This window comes from Choloepus didactylus, chromosome 4 (assembly GCF_015220235.1).
Source record: "Choloepus didactylus isolate mChoDid1 chromosome 4, mChoDid1.pri, whole genome shotgun sequence".
Classification (NCBI taxonomy): domain Eukaryota; kingdom Metazoa; phylum Chordata; class Mammalia; order Pilosa; family Megalonychidae; genus Choloepus; species Choloepus didactylus.
In genome coordinates, this window is record NC_051310.1 from 16,918,507 (window position 1) to 16,941,595 (window position 23,089).

The 23,089-nt window shown below is 52.7% G+C and overlaps 1 protein-coding gene across 3 annotated transcripts in view; it reads left to right on the forward strand.

Annotated features, from left to right (window-relative positions):
* The window catches only part of CCDC88C (coiled-coil domain containing 88C), a 136,094-nt gene that overhangs the window by 23,607 nt on the left and 89,398 nt on the right, over positions 1-23,089 (forward strand). The window contains exon 1 of one of the 3 annotated variants that reach the window (XM_037832055.1): positions 21,597-21,681. The exons of the other annotated variants lie outside the window; for them this stretch is intronic. The gene's annotated coding sequence lies outside the window, so the exon portion shown is untranslated. Of the gene's footprint in view, positions 1-21,596; positions 21,682-23,089 lie in introns of those variants that run through there. 3 annotated transcript variants of the gene reach the window in all.

Consider the following 23,089-nt stretch of genomic DNA (forward strand, 5'->3'; position numbering starts at 1 on the left):
TGTATGTATTTGTTTACAAATCCGTTTGCAGCTTATCGTGAGCATCTGAGTGAAGCCCCAGGAGCAGTTACATCTGTTCTAGGCTGCTGAAGCTTGTGTTGCCCAGGGAAAGCTAGCACCCTCTTAAGCGCCCAGACAAGCCCTCAGCCAGGATCCCTTGTCACTGATGGTAGAGCACAACCTTAGCCTGGACGTCTCTAGAGCAGGTGCCACCTGCCTGGACCTCAGGTGTGTGAGGCCCAGAGGGGAGGGTGGCACTGGAGAGCTGGCCTAGAGCAGCCCAGAGCTAGGAGGCCCAGTCTCCTCATTTACCATGGTAGGGGTCTGGGAGTGGGGGCCTGAGGCCACGTGGTGAGTTAATAGTGACCTGGAACCCAGCTCCCATGTGATGGGACAGAAACCTGGCTAGACCCTGGCTGGACCCCGCAGTTGAGAGTTGGAGGTCCACTCAACAAACACCCCAGTTCTCTCCCTTTTGCAGACCAAAGGCAGGGCTTAGGACAAACACAGGGCTTGATAAATGCCCTTCTTTCTTTTTAAGACTCGGGTGCCTGGAGTGGATGGATGCTTCAGAACAAGTCCTGATGGTGTGTTCCTTTGCTGTTTTGACTGTTAACGCTTTAAGATCCTTGGGGTCTTCCAGTGACGTGGTCTCACCCTCACTGCACAGCCATCCAGGCCCCACCCCTAGAGAGGGAGATTCTGATTTCACTAGTCTGGGGTGCGCTTGGTTGCAAACGTATTTTAAAAAGCTCTCTTAGATGCTTCTGATTAGATGGTTCCGTTATGCAGCCAGGGTTGAGAACCACTGGTCCTGTCCAACCCCGCTGCTCATTTAACAAATGGGAAAACAGAAGCATGGGGACAGCAAGAAGTTTTCTACAGCCCTTCTGCATTGGAAGGCAGACAGCAGCTGGTCCAGGACACAGGTCTCGGCTCTGTCTCCCAAGGTCACTTCCTCCCTTCCTTGCCTTGTGTCCCGGTCAGGCATCGGCCAGGAATCTCTCTGCAGGCTGTTTAAGCCTTGTGGGAAGTCCCCTGGAGCCCTGGCCGCCTGCTTGTGTACTTCTTGTGGACAGATCAACCTGGAGAAATCTGTTTTGGGAATACTTCCTGGTGCCTTTTTCAGGGCTGACCCTGAGCAGACAAGAAAGTTTTTCACTTTGCATCAGCTTTGGAAATTTGGGGAGTGGGAAATCGGAAGACAGTTCTGATACGTAGCAGTTGTCAGAGCTCTCCTGGGAATGGTTTTGTCTAGAGTGTGTGCTTGATGCCTACAATGCATGCAACGTGGGGGGAAGATATTGGCAGGAGCCAGCATCACCTGCTGCAGTGCAGCTTGGCCAGAGTTGGGTCTTGGCAGAAGGGGTGGTGGATCTGTGAACATCGTCCGAGTCAGTTTTACCTGGTCGTGTCAGCATAGCTTTCTAGTGTTTCAGGAGGCATCCAGGTATTAAAATAGGAGGTAGACACTGGCCTCCTGGTAGTCACCTTATCACACAGTGCCTTTGAACTTGGCTGGCCTTGTCCTAGAGCCCCAGGGAAGGCTAGAAAACACACAGTGGGGTAGAAGGCTTGTACATTTTTGTTAGGCAAGTTTATTGCTTCTGGTTTGGTTGTCGTCTGATGTCCAGTGTAATTATCTTTTTCTTTATCTTTCTACCATCCAAGGACATTGCTTCAGAGTATCAGAAGTTCCTACTCCCGTTGTGCCTCTGTTTCCTACACTGCTCTAACAAATTACCACAGGCTTAGTGGCTTAGAACAACACAAATTTATTCCCTTTTAATACCAAAGCCCTTGAGGTTGGTCTAGAGGATGAGACTGGTTCCACGATACCTGGCATGATGGGCAAGCCTGCCGGTTTCCAAGGAACAGCAGAAATCCACTGCAGACCCCCCTAGGACTAGGGCGAGGTTCCCTCCAGTGTGGACAGTTGCATCCTACACCATGCTGTGGACATCCTGGAGAGTCTGAAACATGCCACGCAGGCCATGTGGGAGGACAACACACAGGTTGACCTGGAGAGCCAAAAGCTACCAGAAGAATATGGATCAAGATGCGGAAAAGCTTGACCATCATGAGGGCTGCCTGCACATGCATAGATACTCACAACAAGCCCTGTCGGTTCTGACGAGGCCATGCTGCTTGCATTTGCTCGTTTAATTGTGCATTCGTCATAGGAGAGCATGAGCTCCGTCATCAGAGGATCTGTAAGAAGTATGAGGTAGATGGTTATTAGTATCCCCATTTTGCAGATGAGGAAATGAGTGTTAAGAGGCTTGCTCAGGGTCACACAGCTGGTGGGTGTCAGTCCCAAAATACCCATCTTGGAAGGCTGGGCAGGTTACAAGGTACCTGGCACAGTGCTGGTTCCTGCCTGTTAGCTCCCCTTCCCACTGAGGCTGCAGGAGGTTTCCACTCCCGTGACCCATGGCTGGGTGTCACTGTGTGTGGGTGTGATGGGGTGGGGGTGGCTGGAGCACAGCTGTGGGGCAGTTTCTTGTGTTCAGGTACTTGCTCTGGTGGACATTAGGGGGAAAGATGGAAAGGCAGTCGGGGCTCTGACTGAGGTTGACTGGCATACTTTGGTAGACTTCTCTTTCTCCTGGTTTTGTACTAACTGCATTTACCCAGCACTAGATTGTTGGAAATACCCAGATTCTTATGATCCTATAGATGAAACCTCTGGCCAGCAGACGGCACTTTTCACCTGGGGTTCTGATGCTTCAGTGACCTGCAGACTCGCAAGCCAAAGCCAAACCAGCCCAGGGCACTGTGCTCCCAGTGGACCTTTTCTTTCTCAGGGAAGGGAGGACCCCCTGTAGGTGCTGGTCTCACCACATGGTTCATTAGAAAGGGCTCTTGGTGACCTCAGAGATCAGATTGCATTGCTTCATGGGGGAGAAGTTGCTTTGAAAGAAACCAAGAGAGAAAATGTGTCATCTCTAGGGAATAGAAATTGGGTGGATGGTGACCTAAGAGCCACTCCCCCACTGTGGATTTGAGGGGCAAGGTTTGGGGCATCACTCGATGCAGCCAGGCCTCCTCCCCTGGGCTTCTCTGGTGACCGAGGGAGCACTGAAGGCCCACATCCCCCCTGGGAATCACGGTGCACTGGTGCATTCTGGGACAGCATTCCGAGGGTATCACACCTGGGAACCACAGTGCACTGGTGCATTCTGGGAAGACATTCCAAGGGTATCACACCTGGGAACAGCGTGCACTGGTGCATTCTGGGAGGACATTCCGAGGGTATCACACCTGGGAACAGCGTGCACTGGTGCATTCTGGGAAGACATTCCGAGGGTATCACACCTGGGAACCGTGGTGCACTGGTGCTTTCTGGGAAGACATTCTGAGGGTATCACACCTGGGAACAGCGTGCACTGGTGCATTCTGGGAAGACATTCCGAGGGTATCACACCTGGGAACAGCGTGCACTGGTGCATTCTGGGAAGACACTCCGAGGGTATCACACCTGGGAACAGCGTGCACTGGTGCATTCTGGGAAGACACTCCGAGGGTATCACACCTGGGAACAGCGTGCACTGGTGCTTTCTGGGAAGACATTCCGAGGGTATCACACCTGGGAACCGCCGTGCACTGGTGCTTTCTGGGAAGACATTCCGAGGGTATCACACCTGGGAACCGCCGTGCACTGGTGCATTCTGGGAAGACATTCCGAGGGTATCACACCTGGGAACTGCGGTGCGCTGGTGCTTTGGGGGTGGGGGTGGGAGTGAGGACAGTTGCCAGGGCCTAACATCCAACCTGTGGGCTTGTTAGCCTCACGCTGGAAAGCCTAGTTCACAAGCTGGCCTGTGGAGAAGCCGCCTGTGCAGGAGAGTGGCTGATGTGGGATATGAGGTGTGCAGGGGGTGAGGGAAGGAGGAACAGGTAGATCACCTTTTTTTCCAGCACCAACACATAGTTCACAGGACACTTGTGAGAGTCATAATTTGCCCTCCTGAGAACATATGGGCGATCCTCATGGCTTGGATTTTGGCGCATTGAGTCTCACCTCAATCTTAATTGGATGCATCTGTGTGCTATGGTACTTAGCTAGGTGTGATACCCTCAGACTGTCTTCCCAGGATGCACCAGTGCACCGCAGTTCCCAGGTGTGACACCCTCAGACTGTTGTCCCAGGATGCACCAGTGCACCGCAGTTCCCGGGTGTGATACCCTCGGAATGTCTTCCCAGAATGCATCAGTGCACGCAGTTCCCAGGTGTGACACCCTCGGACTGTCTTCCCAGGATGCACCAGTGCACCGCAGTTCCCGGGTGTGACACCCTCGGACTGTCTTCCCAGGATGCACCAGTGCACCATTTTGCACTTGGAGAGAATTGGCCTTCATAGTGGAAATAAAGGGATGCTGCCTTTCTGCAGGTTTCACAACCTCACCCATTACTGGAAAAGTCAACACAGATAAATTAGTTTCTGTCTCAATGTGAGAAAAATGGGCCTCATCTCTTTTGAGGCTATCTCGTTACGGTGGTAAGTCCTCTTCATCGGCGACTCCAGCTCCCTGTCCCAGCACGCAGCTGACAGTAAAGCAGTTTATAACCTGCAGGAGTGCTGGTGTCTTTTCCCAGCGCTTCACTTCTCAGAGAACCGTGCTGCTCCCAGGGGTGTCCAATTTCCTGTCAGCCATTCACCAGGTCTCACACTGTTCTTAGGCAACAAGAACTGGTTTTGCAGAGTAAACTGATACCTCCGTGGAATATCCTCCGCAAATAGGGATGGGACGGTTTAATAAATTACTGGCAAGCCCTTGAGGAGGTGGACTGACCCTCCGGCTCCTCACCCCCACTCCCCTTCTCTTCCTTGGTCTGTAACACTTGGGCGCCTACTGAAGGAGGGAGAGGCCTTCCTTTCCCTCGGCGTTGGGAGGAGGGAGGGCTCCATCACAGTTTGGCAGCGTGGCAGCAACAAAGCCACTCTTACCTGGGGCCACTCGCAGCCCCCTGAAGGTCCTGGCTGGACTCCCCACTGGAGCGAGGCCCGCTGGGCTTCACACACACTCCTGGGAAGATGAGCCTGCTGCATGGAACGGAGCTGCTCTGGGCACTTTGGGGCCCGGGAGAGCCAGGGCGCAGTGGTGACCCTCTTTTACCTGCGAGGGGCAGCTCTCTCTGTCCCCAGCTCTGCAGCAAATGGTGAGGAGAAAGGGGCTCACATGAGGCAGCCGAGGCCTGTAAACTTTCTGTGGGCTTCGACAGGAAGGCCCTGGGCTTGGGAACTTGGGAGGTGCTGCGAGGGGGTGTGTTGAGATGTAGGAACTGGAGCCCCCAGCTCCCTCGGAAGGAATCTGGATATGGCTCCTGATTCAGAATGCTGCGAAGGGGGAGAGGATGACCACAGCCTGGGACGGGAGAGTCCAGTGATCCTTCGGAGGTGGGGTGGGGAGTGGGGACCAGGCCCCCGGCAGTGGTGGCCTCAGCGACAATGACGGTGGAGCTGGGCAGAGCCCAGGCCTGACCATGGGACCCGGTTGTTAGAGAGGCCCAGTTCGAGGTGCCTGTGGTCTGAGTTGGAGATAGAGGGGACCATTTTAAAACTGGGGGGTTGTGCCGGTTTGGATGTATTATGTCCCCCAAAATGCCATGTTCTTTAATGCAGTCTTATTGGGGCAGAGGTATTAGTATTGATTAGGTTCGACTCTTTGGATTAGGCTGCTTCCATGGAGATGTGACCCACTCAGTGGTGGGTAGTACATTTGATTAGATTATTTCCATGGAGGTGTGGTCCCTCCCATTTAGTGTGGGTCTTGATTAGTTTACCGGAGCCCTATAAAAGCTCAGACAGAAGGAGCTCAGTGCTGCAGTTTAGAGAGACATTTTGGGAATGGCTACTGAAAGCAGACTTTTGCTGACAGTTTGAAAATGTTAGCCCAGAATTTGCTCCAGAGAAGCTGAGAAAGGACAAAATGCCCCAAGGGCAACAATTTGAAGAATGCACAGGAGCTGAAGGAGGAGCTGGAACGCAACCTGGGATCAGCAGATGTCAGCCACGTGCCTTCCCAGCTAACAGAGTTTTTCTGGACGCATTCGCCTTCTTTTGGTGACAGTACACTCATGTTGATGCCTTAATTTGGACATTTCCATGGCCTTCAGACTGTAAATTTGTAACCGAATAAACCCCCTTTATAAAAGCCAATCCATTTCTGGTATTTTGCATAAGGCAGCATTAACAAACCGGAACAGGGGTGTAATCGAGTCTGTGCCTCGTGTCCAAGAAGGCTGTGGTCTTGTCTTGTTTTCTTCAGGAGGCCACATGGTTTTCAGGGCACAAGAAGCATCTGCTGGTGCCGGTACTCACCTCTCAGGCTCAGGTCAGATTTAATCACATGCCCCAGCCTGGGTGGCTGGCGTCTTTTTCCCTCTTGCTGGGTCCCCTCCCTCACCTGCCGATGGTTTCCATTTGGCAGGCTTGCATGAAGGGTGCAGAGGTGAGCACACGTTAATCCTGCTTTTGGAGGAGCTCACCATTCAGATTCCGCAGAACGTAGGGGAAGCAGAGGCTGAGCTGGAGACGGGCCTTCACACAACTTTATAAGGGCCTTGATTTAAAGAATCCTTCAGAGTGTGTTATTCCTAAGAATGAAGACTGATACGAGTCCAGACAAACTGGGGAAGGGTTAATTGTGTTTCTGCTTTTTGCACCTCCTCTCCTAGGTGCCAGCCACATTTGCAGTGTGCTTAGAATCCATGGAGTCCAGGGAATGTCAGGTGGGTTTCGTCTTGGGTGCAGGTTGAGGAGGTGTGGCGGCCCAGGGGGCTCTGTTGAGAAGGGTTAGGAGGCCTGGCTCCGGATCTGTGGGAGGCGTGCTTCGATCGATTAGTGATGTCTGCCACGGGCGCTTAAAGGAGGTGGAGGGTGACATGGTGTTTGCCATCTCTAATTTTACAGATGAAGGAACTGAGGCCCAGGGAGATTGTGACTTGTCTCTGTATTTAATGATGGGTCTGGGACTAGAACATGAGGGTGCTGAATCTCAACCAGTGCTCTTTCTACGGCCCTGATATTAAAGAATCCATCCAAGGCATACAAATGTGAAGCAATGAGAAGAAAATCAGACTGAACCCAGTGAAGTGGGTTGTTGAAAATGCACCCTAGAAGGGAGATCAGCCTGGACTGGAGAGGAGAGTGAGTTCGGTCTTGCAGGAGAGTCCTATTTTGGATGGGAGACGATTCTGCCGTTGCCTCCAAAGACCCCCACAGCAAGGCTGGCTGCCTGCAACAGGAAGTGTAGATGCCAATGCCTTTAGCTTGCAGTGTGTCAGGCTTTAAATAACTTTCCTTCGACAGCAGGAAGAATGGGTAACTGTCATGGACATGGATAGGAGAAAATCCTAACCTGAAAAGATTCTTCCCACACTTGTCAGCTGGTGGGTAGCACAGGCTGCATCCCCAGCACCCTGTGCACCCCTCGTTTGCCATGTGGGGTTTCTCCCCTCCCTTCTGGTGGGGTACAGCCCTCATCCGAGCACTGGGGGACGGAGACCCGAGAGGCCCCACAGGGGAAGCCCCTGCCCCTTTAACTTCTGCCTACCCAGGCACCATACTGGGAGCCATTTTGTGTTGCAGTAATGACGTTTTCCACGTAGGAAGCAGTGGCTCTCGGGGGATTAAGCAGAGGGTGGGTTGGGGTGCACATAGCTTCAAACCCCAGTTTTCAGCTCATTTTCTTGCAGGAGGGGTGATCAATGTGGTGCCTTTAAGAGTCACTTACTTTTTCTACCCACAGTGTCACTACACCCTTAGTGGGGCTGAGAGGCTACGCTCCCAGCCCTCTGGTTTCACAGGGTCCACATCCTCCTGGGCAAGTGGTTTTGGTCACAGAAGGGTGAAAATAGAAACGTGCTTGGGACCTGCAAGTCAGAAGCCCTTCCTGGAGGCTCTGCAGCTTTCACCACCACGAATTTCATATCCATGCTCCGCCCTGCCTCTTCTCCCTCTCTCCCATTGCCTTCTCTCCCACCTTGGGCCAGCCTCCCAAAACAGAGGAAGTGCTTCATTTTAAGAAGCACATGGGGAAAAAAAATTTAAATATATAATTGTGGTTATGTAAGAAAATGCCCATAGTCTTTAGAGCTGCATTCTGAAGTAGGTAGGGCTAAAGGGACATGATGCTGGCGTTTGCTTTAAAATTATCTTTGTTTTACAGCAAAGGGAAAAAGGAGATCAAATGAGCAAATGTGGCAAATCTTGCTAATTTTTGAATTGAAGTGACTGGTGTATGGGGGGCTTGTACTGTTCTCTTTCCTTTTGTTTACATTTGAAATTTTTTACAAAAATGCTGTAAAAGCATATAGGGTTCTACTGAAAACTTTTTGACCTGTGTGTAACTTTTTGGTGCTATTTTACAAAACCAAAGTACCTGTTGGGAGGTGCGTGTCTGAATCATACACTGGCACTTTGCTTTTGGACCTGGCTTCCTCCTCCTTGTTCTAAGCCCTGGTGAGTTTCTTGATGTAATGCTTTCTGAAAACTTGTGATGCATCCAACCCTCCTAAGATTGCCAGAATCCGATGCATCCCAGTTTTACAGAGGTTTTTTGAAACTCTTGGTGAACTGGTGGTGTAAATTTTTTCTCAGACAGACATTTATTGAGCATCTACATGTGAAGATAAAACAAACATAAGGAAATGAATGACAGGTGAGGAAAGAGCTGGTCTCAGGAGTTCACGCTGAGCTTGTAAAGGAAACTCCGAGGAGAAGGAGTCTTTCTAGAACCCCATCCTACTGCTCGGAGGAGGTGCTTTCTCACAGTGGGGCTTGTCCACCCCCAGCAATCTTTTCCCATTTTGACACCCCTTAACACCTGTATTCGGCCCGAAGCCCCTTTGCCTGTACTTGCATTTTGTCATTCTGTTTCCAGAATCCTCTCTCCAGTAATTAACCTCCTGAGAATAAAGAGCCGTGGTGAACTGTATTCCACACGGGCCCTGGTACAACTGTGAGGGCTGGGGTGGATTCAGCAGACACACGTGACTTTTGAGTTGAGCGTTTTCAGGTTGGTTTCAAGGACACCCACTGGGAATGGGGAATGAGGACAGAACTCAAATGGAACTCAGATTGGAGAATCAGGTTCTGGGGTAGGTGCCAGACCTGACCGGGGAAGGCGGTTACCGTCCGCCGTTCCTGCAGCTGGGTGCTCACTGCCCGCAAGGAGAGCAGGCGCTGGGATGGAATGGAACAACGGAAGGAGCCAAGGTCAGCACAAGAACATCCTCCCAGCAGCCAGGAGGGAAGGCCGAAGGGCACCGGAGTCCGTTCTGTGTGAGGCCATCGGCATCCTGCTGGAGTGGCTTTGCTCTGAGGAGGCCTGCAGCTCGGGGGCAGTAAATGATGGAGTAAGAATGACTAAGAAGACACTGGCCATACGAGCCCAGCCAGACTTGGGGGGGGCCTCCCTGCCCGGATCTTGTAGACTGGAGTGTCTATTTCAGCCTTAAACCCTGAACTTGACCCTGTTGAGCTGTTCATCTTGCAGTGATCCCCTGACTGCAGTTTCTTGCCCTGTTGGTTGCTGTGGTGGGGTCAGCAAGGCCAGAGACCCCACCTTTTCCACACGTGAATTTTGTGGAGCCAGCTGTGGGTCTGTTTCCTCCCTGTGAAGGGGACGGTAACTCCAGGGGGTTGGGAGAGGTTTGCGGCCCTCTGTAAACTAGTGGGTGTCACCCACGATCATTATCCTGTTTCTCATCCACTGTGGCAGGGACTGCAAACTGATGCTGTCACTTTGGAAACAGTTTGGCGTGAATGCCTCAAGTTCAGCATTCACGTACCCTGCGATCCGTTCACATACCTGATGACCCAGCTAACGTCACTCTTCGGCATATTTCCGGAAGAGGCTCCTGCACCAGATGTTGGGAGACATGTGCAGGGATGTTCACAGCATTTCTTCTCACAATAGCAAAACCCTGGAAGCAGCTAGAGGTCCATCAAGAGGGACGAGCAGATGCACCGAGGCATATTTGCACCACGGAATATTATCCAGCTGCCCAGAGTATCTACAGCAACATGCAATGATGTAGATGAATATTAGCAATGTAGTAAATTCTGAGTAAAAATATCATATTCCCAGAGATTCCTTATAGCACCTTCCTTTTTTATAAAGTCCCCACCTCCATAGGGGACAGAGGGTAGTGCTGGTGGAAGGGCCGGTGGGCGAGTGGTGGAGGGGAGCGGCCTCGCTCGGTTGGTGAGGGGTTGCAGCCGAAGCGACTGGTCTACCCGAAGCAGTTCTCCTGATGCCAGGTTTCTGGGGGCTGGGAGAGCGGCAGTCACTTGGGAACACTGACTTCTGAAAATGGGAGCGAACACCTTAGCAATGTGACTGTGGACACCGTCAGGCTGCAGCGGCGCCTCAGCTTACCGTCTGCTCTGCCTTACCTGGGTAGTCCCCAGCCTGCAGCAGCACACGGTCTTCTCCGTTGTTCCTCTCTGCCTCCCATTTGGGCTGACCAATGGGTTTTAGGACAACCTGCGGCCAGATTCCCAGCATTCCTTCACTCCTCTGCATTCACTTGGGAAACATTTAGTTAGAGCCTCCCCCCGTGAGTGTGAGTTCACTGGTGAGGGCAGGGGTTGTCTCTCTCTCCACTCACCATCACATCCCCAACCCCTAATGCATGCCTGGAACAGCAGGTGCTCGATAAATACATTGTAATGAATGAAGGAACTGATGAATGAATGAACGAACATGTAAGCGAGACAGTGCGTGAGTTCGCAAAGCACAGAGCACCGTGGGGTCGGGGAGACAGGCAAAGTTCTCCTGCAAGCCAGAGTGTGCCGAAGTCCTAAGAGAGGAACTCGGGGTGTTTTGTGGGCTGTGATGGGGTCAGGACCCAGCTGCTCCAGGAGAGAAGCCTTGGCGTTCATCAGCCCTCCTGGTGGGTTTCAGCCTTGGGTGACCCATGAGGCCCCTGCCGGTCACCACAGCTCCCAGGGACCTCTCCAACTCCCCAGCTCCCCAAGGCCTCTTTGTAGATACACGGGGGGCTGCTCGCCAGCTAAACTATGAACTCCCAGGGTTGGAAGATCTCAGCTCCAGCCCCAGCGTGGTTGGTCACTTAACTCTGTGACCAAGGCGTGCCCTCATCATCTACCTCTCAATCTACTCACCTGTGAAACGGGCACAGCTAGAGCACCTGCCTTCTGACCACAAGGTGGTTTGTGCAAACTGGAAAGTCTGGCCCCGGGTCAGCTGCCCCCCCCCCCCCCCACCTCCTGCCTAACAGAGTCTTGCATATAGTAGGTGCGCAGTCCTTGGGCACAGTTGCGTCTTCCATCTCCTCCTTTTGGCTTGAGCTAGACGAGTCTGCTTGTCAGGGAAAGGACTCTGTCCTCCAGCTCGATTTGGGCAGAGACATCCAGCAGGCTGCCTGTGACCGGGTGGTGGGTACAGGACTGTGTCCCTTAATTTCCCTATCTCCTTGCATAGCTCCTTTGCTGCCCTCACAAAATCCTATGTGCCGAGCCCTGGGAGGCGAGACGCTCCAGCCCCCGCCCTCCAGAGCCCAGAGCCTGAAGGGTGAAGGTGGAGGCTGGTTCGGCAGAGGATGCTCGGTGCACTGCTTTGTAACTAGCGACAGAGAATCACTGCACTAGGAATTCGGTACTTGGCACCACATGCCTGTTACAGTGCTTGTCCCATTGAGTTATGCAGCGAGGGCCACTGCCTCTTTATTCCTGGCTTGGGCAGACATCAGCATCAGTCACAGCACTGTGCCCCTGAGCCCACACCGGCCCTCAGATTCCTCCTCAACACAGCCCTCCAGGTAGTGACAACCCTGTGCCCAGCCTCCAAGCTTAACCCTCCTTCTAACCCCCGGTATTGTGGTGAGCGACTCCTGAGAGAGCTCCTTGTGCCTGCGGGGGCTTCAGAAGGGATGTCTGGCCACAGGAGCCCCCTGAGAACAGATGAATATCGGAAATGACCTCCAGGGGAGGCTGGGCCATCCCTGCACCATGCCCAGCAGAACTACACAGTCCCAGCCTCAAGACCTCCCCCTGGCTGTCTCCTCGGTCTGAAATTCTCTTTTTCCTGTCTCCACCCAGCTCGCCCCCTGGCTCCACGTTTTGCTCAGTGGTGGTGTGACTGGGGACCCTCCGTGGCCTCCCTGTCTGTGGGGTTTGAGGAAGGCCCAGGAGGGGAGTGTGGTGGTCGGGAAAGGATCGCATCAGGTGTGAGAGTGGGGGAGGCAGGGAGGCCAGGCCAGGCCAGGCTGCCCACCCCCCACCCTGGGCAGCTGTCTTGAAGTTGATAATATCTGCTGAGATTTTTGCTTCCTGCTGAGATGCTATAAACTCCTCATTTCTTAACTTTGTTTTTTCAATTGTGCCCTAGTTGCCCTCCCCCTCTTCCTGTTATAGAATAAATTCTCTGTGATAGGAAAAAAGGACCCTCCAGAATTTCTGGCCCTCTAGACAGAGTCTGATTTTTTTTTTTGCAAACTCAGTTTAAGAGGGTACAGGGTCCTGGAATAATTGTGAGAAGTGATTGGTTTGCGCGATGTGTGTGCCTCTGAGCTCTCCCGGTACTGTGGGTTTCATCTGCAGCTCCTGGAGGGGGGGTGGGTAACAGGGCCCCGCCTCCTGCACTTACCCCAGTGGAGAATTAGCAGTTCCCTCCTGCTGGGTGCCCCCCCCGAACTCTATACACACTTCTCTCTGCCTTTCCCAGCTGCTGAGCAGACGTCCTGTTTCTCCATCAAGGCCACGGCACCCTCTGCTGAGCCTAGGCCTGGCCTTCGACTTCTCAGTGTCCCATTCCCGCCAGCTCGTTGGAGGTGACACCTCTGCCACCCTGGAGAGTACAGGCCCTTGTGTGTTTCTTCATGTTTCCCCTGAGGCCAGACGGAAAAGAGAGAAAAGTGAGAACGAGGGGATGAGATTCAAATGTTCCTGTTCAGTTCTGGTTCTTCCTCCTTCCTGGTGCTAAGCCCCCAGAGATGAGAGAAGGGAAAGGGGTGTGGGGTGAGTCCTGGGGATGGGGACCTCTAGAAGGGATCCCCCCTACACACACACAGAGACAGGGCCTGTCTTCCTTTATGGGTTTCGCTTTCTAGTCCCTGGAGGCCGCTCGTGTGTGCCCGCCACGCAGCAGTTCTCAGGTGTGAGCCTCTAAGCAGAAGGAGCAGGTGTGTGTTCTCCCACAGCCTGTCTAGAACAGTGCCCGGCACAACCATGAGCGAGTAGGAAAGACTTCAGATTCAGCCAGCCCCTGCAAGGGGCCTAATTCCAGGCCTGGCTCTGTGCTTGGTCTCCTGTAGGCTAGCTGTGATGGCCACCTGCCCACATGGCAGGTGTTTACACGGAGCAGCAGGCAGGTGGGAGACCCACAGGTGGGATGCCAGATCTGCCGCAGCCTGTTTAGATAAGTGCAGTCCGGGGGCTGGGGCTGGGCTGGCGCGGATGCCCTGAGCAGTGGTTCTGTGCCCACCTGGTTCTCAGCTGTCTTTCATCCTGGGACAGCATGGGGAGTGTGTGGTGCCAGCCCTGGAGTTGGTGCCTTTTTTCCTACCTCTCCCTGCAGCCAGGGTAACCCACATACACCCCATGTACCCCCACGGCACCCGCTTCTCGCTCACTCCCAGTGCAGTCCAGTGCCGCCGCCTCCTTGAAGCCTTCCAGGGTTGCCCCCTCCTTTGTGCCCCCAGTGCCCCCACCTCAGATGCCTCAAAAGGGCAGGGCCTGGCACGCGGTGTGTGCTGCACAGCATACCTGTGGGTGCCCTCCCTGTGCCCTGCAGGTCTTCACTGTGTTTGCCTGTCAGCCCCCATTGCCTCCATCTGAGGGTAGAGGTCTTGTCTTGTTTCCCCTGCCCCCAGCCTGCACACCACCTGACAGCCAGCAGGTGCCCGGGAAATATGGACGCATAATGAAAGAGCGAATGGCCGTCCCTCCTGTTGGAAACTCTCCCGGCTCTCCAGACCCCTGCCCTGTGGAGGTGGATTTGGAGGCCTGGATGACTCGGGAGCATTGGTGTCCAGCTGGGGGCTTGGGCTGGGGGACTTGGATTTGGGTTTGGGGAGTAGGGTGGTAGGACACCCAGGTTTTCTCCTGCCCGGCTTGCCCTGCCCTCACAGGTCCTGGCAGGCTGCAGTAGTTGGCACTGCCTCCAGCAGCTGGAGGCTTCCAGGTGTGCTCTGCCACTCCTGCTCCGACTTGTACTTGGGAGTGAGGGAACCGCTGGGTGAGGAGGGCCAGGTGTGGGTGCTGCGCAAGCCCCGGGCTAGGTGCCCACAGGCCCTGGCTGAGAACGGGTAGATGACAAGGTTCTCCAAGGTTGGGTGGACCTGCCCAGGACAGAAGGTGCCCAGGAAATCAGTCTGGAGCCACCTGTCCGGCCAGAGAACGTGGAGTAGCAGCTGTGGTCACATGGACTTGGTGGCTGCTCCTGCTGCCACCCAGGTGAGAGCTGGCCCTGGAGCCCGAGTCTCCCCTCCATGGCTCCTGGCCCTGCCCACCAGGGGGAGCGGGCATGCCCCTGGGGTGTCTGTGCCTACCTGCGTGCCCTGCTGTGCACCTTGCCCTTGAGCTGGCAGGGGGTGCTGGCTATGAGCCCCCTGCCCATCCCAGCTACCCTGTGAGCTGCCGTCACCTCTGCCCATACCTGTCTGCCCCTTCCTTACCTACCCATCAAAAAAATAGTGATTTTCCCCACGAAGCTCAAAGAAGAGGGCTCCACAGCTTCTGATCCACAATTGTAAGGGCCCCCACCACCATGAAGCAGGGTCCTTTGCATCAAACCCAAGCACCAGTGGTGCTGTTTTAGCTGGAAGGCTGGATTCAGATGGGCACAGAGGAGAGGCAGCCCCTACTCATCCAGGCCTTGAGGTGTGAGGACAGGACTAGCCCCCTCCCAAACTCCGGAGGTGAGCTCCTTGCTATGGTGTGGAGAGCCTGAGGTCAGGTTGAGGAGATCTGAATTCCTAGACCTGGATCTGGTGCTGGGCCACTGCGCCCCCACGGCTTTCCTCTCTGGGCCCCCGCTTCCCCGCTTGATCGGTCCTCTCGAAGGCCCTTCCGTTTGCCCAGTGCTGCCTTAACCTCCCTCTGCTGCCTGAGGGAGTGTGTCCAGCTGCCAGTCCCTTACATCTGTGGTTGCTAGCACCACCGAAGAGCTTGTCCCTTGGGCTTGGCTGCCTTGGGCTGCCTGTGGCCAGGTTTGTGTTCACCTCGTGCAGTAGTTCCTGAAACACTATGGAGAGAGGCTCTCTGTGGAGGAGACACAGGCGGCACCTTGCCCGCCTGTCCAGGGCTCTCCTTGGCATCAGAGAAGAGTCCAGGTGTTCACAGCAGCCCCGTGAGGAAGGAGACAGGTGCTCATGGAGACATGTGTCCTCCAGTCCTGCCTGTTGGGTTTCCCCTGGCTGTCCCTGGGCACATGGGCACTTGCTCTTTGTTAGACGGGGCAGGCCTCATTTAATAACACCATAATAATGTGTTGTGCTCCTCTGTGCCAGCTGGCGTCTCTTTTCCCGTGCATTCCCTCTGAGTCCCTTAGAGACCACCCAGGTCCCGTCCTGCTGCAGCTGAGGGGCATGGCTCAGAGAGGGACTGTGGCTTGCCCGAGGTCACACAGCAGTTTAGAGGCAGAGCCAGGGTTAGTAGCTTTGCCCTCACACAACGTTATTTGAGTTTCCAGTGCTCCCTCCTTCTCAGTCGGCTCAAAGGAAATATTTGTTTTCCTTTCTGTGAACAGAGAACAAACTGGTATGTTTCAGCAAGCACAGCCATGAGGACCGCAGTTAGGGAGTGTTTGCTGGATGGTTAGTCCCTGGTGATGGGACTAAGCGTCATGGGCTTAGCTGTTGGCTTCAGCTCTCTGGGTCATGAGACACAGCGCAACCTAATTAGGGAGCCGGTGCCCCTGGGCTTGGGCAGATGCCGAGCTGGGCTCGGGCCCTGGGGACCCCGGATTAATTGAAATGAGGTGGAACAGATGGATTGACTCTATCAGCGGTTTTATGCAGCAGCCTCTACATAGAAGCACTTCATTACCCACTCGTCTTGCCAGGGTTCCCTGCCCTAGTCGAACAGGGAGCGTGACGGAAGCAGAGAATCCCCCTCCAGATGGAATGACAGCCCCAGGTCCCGCTGGCCCGGTCTTCGTATAAATCACCAGGCACACGTTTCCACTCAGCAGCTCAATTAGAAACTTGGGCTCCTGGCTGTAAAATCCCGGAAAGTGGGCTGTGGCTCTTGATTTTGAGGTCAAGTAAGTTCCTTTTGCTGCAGATGGGGGTGGCACCATCGGAGACAGGAGTGGGTTGGGGTGGGGCGGCAGGCTATAAATATCACAGATCAGTAATGACAATTATGGGGCCGGCATCAGCTATAGAAAAGGCTCTGGCCTTTGCCACCTGGGAGACGGCGTGGTCTGGGGTGGAGAGACGGAGAAAGCTGGCCGGGCCAGGGGGTCTGTGCTGACCCTCACCCCTGACCCAGATCCCGCCATTCAACCCCTTGACAACACTTCCCTGCAGTTTCCTCTCATTGGAAGTTCTGGTAATTCTTGTCCTGACCATCTCACATGAGCATTGGGGAGAGGAAAGAGATGAGCAGCTGAAGCTCTCTAAGGTTGGGTATTTGTAATAGCAAAGCACAAGAGCACGTGTTTTCCTGCCTGCCAGGTTGCTAGGCACTTTGTGTTTGGGCTGAGTTCCTGAAGTGCCAAGCCTGGGGGAGAGGTTTTTGAGGAGTGGTCGTTTATGGTCTGAACAGGAGCTGTATGACAAGTGCAATACCTCTTACTTCCCGTTGCCCTCTGTGGGGTCGCCCCACCCCCCACCCCGAGGCAGCCCACCTGTGTGAACCGTAGTTAGCGCTGTGCAGTCTCTCTCTGGAATCTGTAAAGCCATGGGGTCTAGAAGCCTCCCCTCCTCTCCTAGGACACTGGAATAAAAGTTGGCGGTATTAAGATTTGTGGGATACTTTTCCTGTCTTGGGTCACGTCATTAGTTTCGGATTTTAAAATGAACTTTTTAAGTTTAGATTGTGTGTAAGAAAATCACATTTGGGATTTTACAGTCAGAAAGCATAATATATTCAAACTAGCATCATGAATTCACTCTGAAACATTTTTAACTTTTGTTAACAGTTATAAGCCTTGGGATCTTAAGGGCTGTGGCGTTTTGGAGTTTGTCAGTTTTCAAGGCATAGGAAGTAACTCAACAGAGGTATCTGTCGTTACGATAGTGGAGCGGAGCATTGGGTTTTGGGTCCTTGATTTCCTCGTCAGTATGCGAGAGAGAGCAGACATCTCGCCCACAAAGGAGTGTTTTTAAAACCTAACTCAGTATAAATTCTGTGGAATATTTTTTGATCTGTGTAATTTTCTCAGTTGTCACTATTGGCAGGTTTTTGCTGCTTCTTAAGTGGGGAGTTGATTGACAAGGCAAAATGTGGAAAGTGGCAGAGAAGCAGGCAGATGAAGCATTCGGAGTTCAGGGGGAGAGAGGAGCATATGTGATTAAGGGCATGGTGAGGGCATTGCACGGAGGAGGTAGTATTTTAGCTGAGCTTTGGAGGATGTGTAGGGTTCTGACAGGTGGTGATGAGTGGTAGGGATGTGTAAAGGAAAAATGTCCCAGTGGGAATCAGTTAGTACAGTTCAAACAGTTAATAGTTTGGCCCATGGGGAAAAACCAAAGGTTTGAATTGTTCGCCACACTCAGCAGTTAGTACATCTCTTGCCTCTCTCCTCCACTTGTTGGACTCCTAAGCATTCCCTGTTGCCCAGCTTAGAAGCTGCCTCCTCCAGGAAGCCTTCCCAGATTCCTCGGGGCAGAGTTTGGCGACACTGCCTGCGCTGTGTCTGCTCAGGCACTTGTCCTCTTGTGCTGTGGCTGTCTATTCCTGCCTTCCCAGCCAGGCTGAGAGCTCAGGGAGTGTCTTCTGAATTTCTGAACCCCAGACCCAAAGGTGCGCTGTGTGTGTGTTGGGCCTCAGGTGGGTGATGCATAGAGCTGCCACCACTAGGGTTTCTGCTTTTCAAGCTTGGCTCTGAGAAGGTGACTAGGGCAATGGTGCCATTTTTCCCCATTCTTTATCTCTCCCTGGAAGGCACGTTTTGCAGTTTGGACCTTCCTGAAGTCCGTGACGGCCTAGAGCCTGTCTTCCTCCTGGATGCCTCTGCTGGATGTTTGTCTTGACCTTGCTGGAATTTCCCCCTCATGTCACTCTGCAATTCCAGCTCCCATTCAAACCCCAGGAATGGTCATTTCCTTGGACCTAAAAACTTGGCCTTCAGTAGCATTTTTCCTTCCTGGCCATGCCATAAAATTCAGTTTCATTTGGGGAGAGAAATAGAATTCTTCCCATTTCTTCATGCAGCTATTGTTCTTAATCCAACAATTGCATTGCTTCCAGAGGAAACTGAAGAGCACCTCTACCACACACACACGTGCACATGTGCACACACACACGGTGTTCCCAACCCCAAATCTTTCCAGGCCTTGCATCTCTTCCGCCAGCAGAGAAAATGTTTGTTTGAGCAGGCATTGAGGCCGGGCTGGTCTCTGGCAGGATTTTGACTTTTTCTGTGAAGCCCTTACTTTGCCTCGGTCTGTGGTTGGACCTTTTCTGTCTTCCTGGGGTTTGCTCCCGGAGGCCCTCACCCCCTTCCCCCAGGGCCTCCCACCTGCACCTGACCCCAGGCCCCCCGGCGTGGAAGGGAGGCTGGAAAGCCAGCCCCACCCTCTCTCTCCCACCCTCTCTCTCGTCTCTCAGTGGCTGCTCCCTGGGTTTTCCTGCTTAGCATGGAGTCTTCCCATCTGGTGAGAGGCTTTGGGTTTCCTGGATGCTGGAGGTGCAGTTTGTATTTTTAAAAATAACCCACTTCATTTTGCTGTTGTCTCCAAGGAAAGGATAATTTTTTTTCTTCTATTTTTCCTTTTCTTTCTTTTTTTTTTTTTTTTTTTTTTTTTTTTTTTTTTTGTTGTTGTTGTTGTTAAGTTGGGTGTGTTATGTTACAGCTCAGCCAGCTGTTCAATAGATGCCTCCAGCTCCACATTCTCTGTGTGGGAAGCCACATCACAAGGGTTAAATTAAGTTAAGGTGGTACAACCACTTTACAGAATCTTTAGACAGTGTTGTGAGACCTTGCTCTTGTCCTCGTCACTCTAATTGGAAGTTTCATCATTTTGTTGTATTTCCTTTGATTCTTCTTTTTTTTTAAACAATCTTTCATATACATTTAACTAGACCTTTTGTTGGTTTAAGCATTTTCTGTCATCTTCCTAACTAAGGAGAGGCTGCATCTTCCATTACCTGGCCGTTCCCCGCATGGTGTTCATCAGAACAGCTTTAGCCATTTCTCATCACACACCCCTACCATGACTTCGTTTATGTTTAGAGGTTTTGGTGGGCATTTTGGAGGACCCCAAGACAATCATTTAATGGTCTGCTATGGACAGTTTTTGCCACAATGTAGACCGTTTACTAAGAGTTGAGGCTCCCATACTTACTACCATGGGAGAGTTCGGGGTGTCGTTTTAGGAGTCCTGAGCAGCTCCCAACCCAGTGGGAGGGGAAGGGGGCTGGGAGAGGTCCCGGGCTCTGTTAGGGCATTTGGGACAGTGAGCCCTGGTGGCTGAGTGGACACACTACCCCTGAGTCCTGGATGGGGACTGGCTGAAAAGGACTTCGCAGGTGAGTGGACGAAACACAGAAAACAGAAAATGAGCTACGCAGCGCAAAGCCCTGGAGCCCCAGACCTGCCAGGCGTGGGTGGAGGACAACGTCTCCCCTCAAGCTCCCCTTCACTCTCCCAGGGCTCTCATGTCTTGGAGGGCAGACCGGCAGCCCAGATGTTTTTATCCCCAGACCCCAGCACCACCCAACCCCAGCACAGTGCTGACACTCGAACGCTTTCCTTGGGAGGAGTGATGTTTGGGGGGAGTTTTGGAAGGGGGGTGGAGGATGTGAAGTTTTTGGTGATGATGTTTGCAGTGTGGCCTCCCAGAGCCAGCCCGAGTGGCAGCCAGGGCGCTGTGTTGGCGAGTCCCGAGAAGCAGCGAGCAGTCCTGGCCAGCGGGACACGCGTCTGGCGTCATGGACTTGGGGACACCAGTGACCTGGGCTCTGGTCTTGTCCGTTTTAGAGTGGGTGTGTGTCCCGCCGTTCACCATGGCCACCGTGAGTTTGCCAGTTAACCAGGTGCCTCTGGAATCTTCTCATCACTCTCCACCTCCATCCTTCCCATCACCTGCAGGGCTCGATCACCTGTGAAACTTGGAATGCGGCACACCGCCCCCAAACCCTGTATTTTGGAGGCAGTCCTGATTTCCGCATGAAGCTCATTTGTGCATCTCGCTAGAGGATGCTAATAGGAAAGGAGGGTTTTCCTTCCACTCGGCTTTCTCTTTGGTTCTTTTCTTAGAACTTGTCTCTGCCAGTGACCTCTGAAAGCCAGGGCTGCAGGGCACTTTCCCCAGGCCGTCCTTAGTTTACCCCTTTCTGGTCAGGATCCGGAAGCGGGAATCTGAGGGCAGCCACTTGCCCCCTTGCGGCGCAGATGCAGCTACACGGACCCTCGGCGGCTGCTGTGACTGATGCTTCCTGGCGACTGCCCTGGCCCGTCCCCCACCCCTTGGGTAGGGCCTCCTTTGTTTCCTGGGACAGTCCTGCGAGGAAACAGGTTCTGGCTGCGTCTTGGGCGATTGGTGGGACCCCGAGTTTGGGTTGGAGGCCCTGGTGGTGTGAGGTGCGTTCTCGCCCGTTAACATTACAAAGCACAGCTGTGCTGCAGGCACCAGACACACCCTCCTCTGACCCATTTTTGTGAGTTTTCTCTTGGTTTGTGTAAAGCCATTAATTACCCTTGAGGTTTTCCAGGATGCACTCAGTGCACTTTCTTAGAAGGAAAATCTGGGTTTTCCCCCAGCAACTTATATTAGCATCTGAAAGCAGACCTAAAGGGGGAGTGGGGGGACAGGGGGGAAGGGGGTGCAGAACCCTCCCCACGTGGCAGTGTGTGGCCCGTGCTCCGGGAAGGGGGTCCTCCGGGGAGGCCACGCCCCAGCCTGGACCCCTGACCCTTCTCTCCCGCCTGCCACACTGTCAGGGCCGGAGGCAGCGAGGCCCTGCCTGGGGATGTGTCAGGACGTCTGCTTTTGTCTTCGGTGGGCGGGGGGGGGGGGGGCGGCCGGCCGCGGGAGTTGGGCAGGTTTGGGGGTTGTTGGGAGCCTGCGGCTGGGGTTGCAGCCGGCCAGGGCGGGACCAGGTGCCGCCGAGCAGGCCCGGGCTGCGGCGGCCTCCACAATGGCTCTCTGTTCCGGGCGCCAGGCCCAGGCCCACAGGGCCACTCGTCGGCATCCTCCTCACGTCCCCGCCAGCCGAGGCCCGCGCCCGCCTTCCTCGGGGAGGGCAAAGGCCTGGGGGGCTGCCGGCCGCGGGGATCCCCTCCAGGGGCTGCCGGTGTCATCCAAGAAGCGACTTTCTAATTTTAACCAATTCAGATTTACAAACGGATCCTTGATTCAGTTATTGGGAAACTTTCAATTGTGTGTTGAACAACCCGGCTATGCAAATCTTTTTCAGCCGTAAATTTTATGAAATCTAATACAGATCACGTATTCCCAGTGAAGTCCAAATGGAGATGCGCAGTTAAGTGTAAAATGCACACTGGACTTCAAAGACTTCGTATGAAAAAAAGAATGTAAGCTATCTCAATAATTTTTATGTTGATTATTCATTGAAGTGACAATATTTTGGATATTTTGGCTTAATTAAATATATTCTTAAAATTATCCTTGTCTGTTTCCTTTTACCTTTTTAAGGGGGCTGTCAGCAAATTTTAAATTAATATTTATTAATGGTATTTGTATTATTGTATTCATAATTATAAATAAAATTATAATTGTATTTATTAATTGTATTTCCACCGGACAGCACTGACCTACACACACACACACCTCTGAGACTACTTTTGCTGGAACTGGGATTGAGGCTCCCTTGGTTTGGGAGCTTTTTTAGCCATAAGGTTAGCTGTGTGGGAAGCCCTTGGTGTTTTGAAAGGAACCAGTAAAAATGACAGAATGTGACAGTTAAAAGGGGAAATTTTAGCTTGTATTTATGATACTAGAATAAATTAAAAAAAAAAAAATCCCTGGAACGGCACAACACAGTGAGCCCTAAGTTAATAGTACAATTTTAAAAATATGCTTTCATTGTTTGTAACATGTTCCACACCAATGTGAGGTGTTAATAATAGAGTGGTGTATGGGAACCCTGCGTTTTATACATGCTTTTTCAGTAAATCCACAACTTCTCTAATAAAAAAGAGAGAGAGAGTCTGTTTATAAAACATCATTATTTTTTAATTGCACAAGTGACACATGCTTCTTGTGGGAAAGTTAGAAAGTACAGATGAGACACAATTGAAAATCCTGTTTCGGAAGGTGGATACGTAGGTTTAGTTTTCTAGTAACATTTTGCTTAGATTATCATCAGAATAAAAATACCACTTGGCTTTTTTGCAGAGACCTTCAAGATTATTTCATATTCTTTATGTCTCTTATGAACGTGTGCGCCCTTCGCGAAGCTAATGGGGCTGTGAGTGGTCCAGAGAGTTGGAGAGTGACAGAGGGGAACAGTGAATTTCAGGAGGGAGGGTGGGTAATCACTGGGCAGCAGTAATGAGTAAATCTCTCCTAGCTCACCTTGGTTCTCTCTCAAGTTGGCTGAGCCCGTGAGGTTGGCATTACGGCCAGACTGGCCATACAGAATAGGCTCATCTCATTGGGAGGCTCCTTTCCTGGGTGAGTGAATTGGAAAGTGGAATGTTCTGCCCTAGGGCGGAACCGTGAAATCTTCTGTTGAGCTCATACAGTGGTGATACTTAAGTTTTTCAGGTTGACTTTTTCCAAGCCCTAAGGGAGGGCTGAGGCCATTAACTCAACTCGGGCTTCTGCCCAGGACTTGCAGGGATTCAGCAACCGAGACGTGCCGTTTGAGAAACCCTTGGCCAGCTCTCACACGGTGACGTAGGTCCCAGAAAAGAATGGAAGGCGAGCCCCAGTGTGTTTGAGAGTGGTGTGCACCTCCTGGTTTAGCACCGCCTCCGT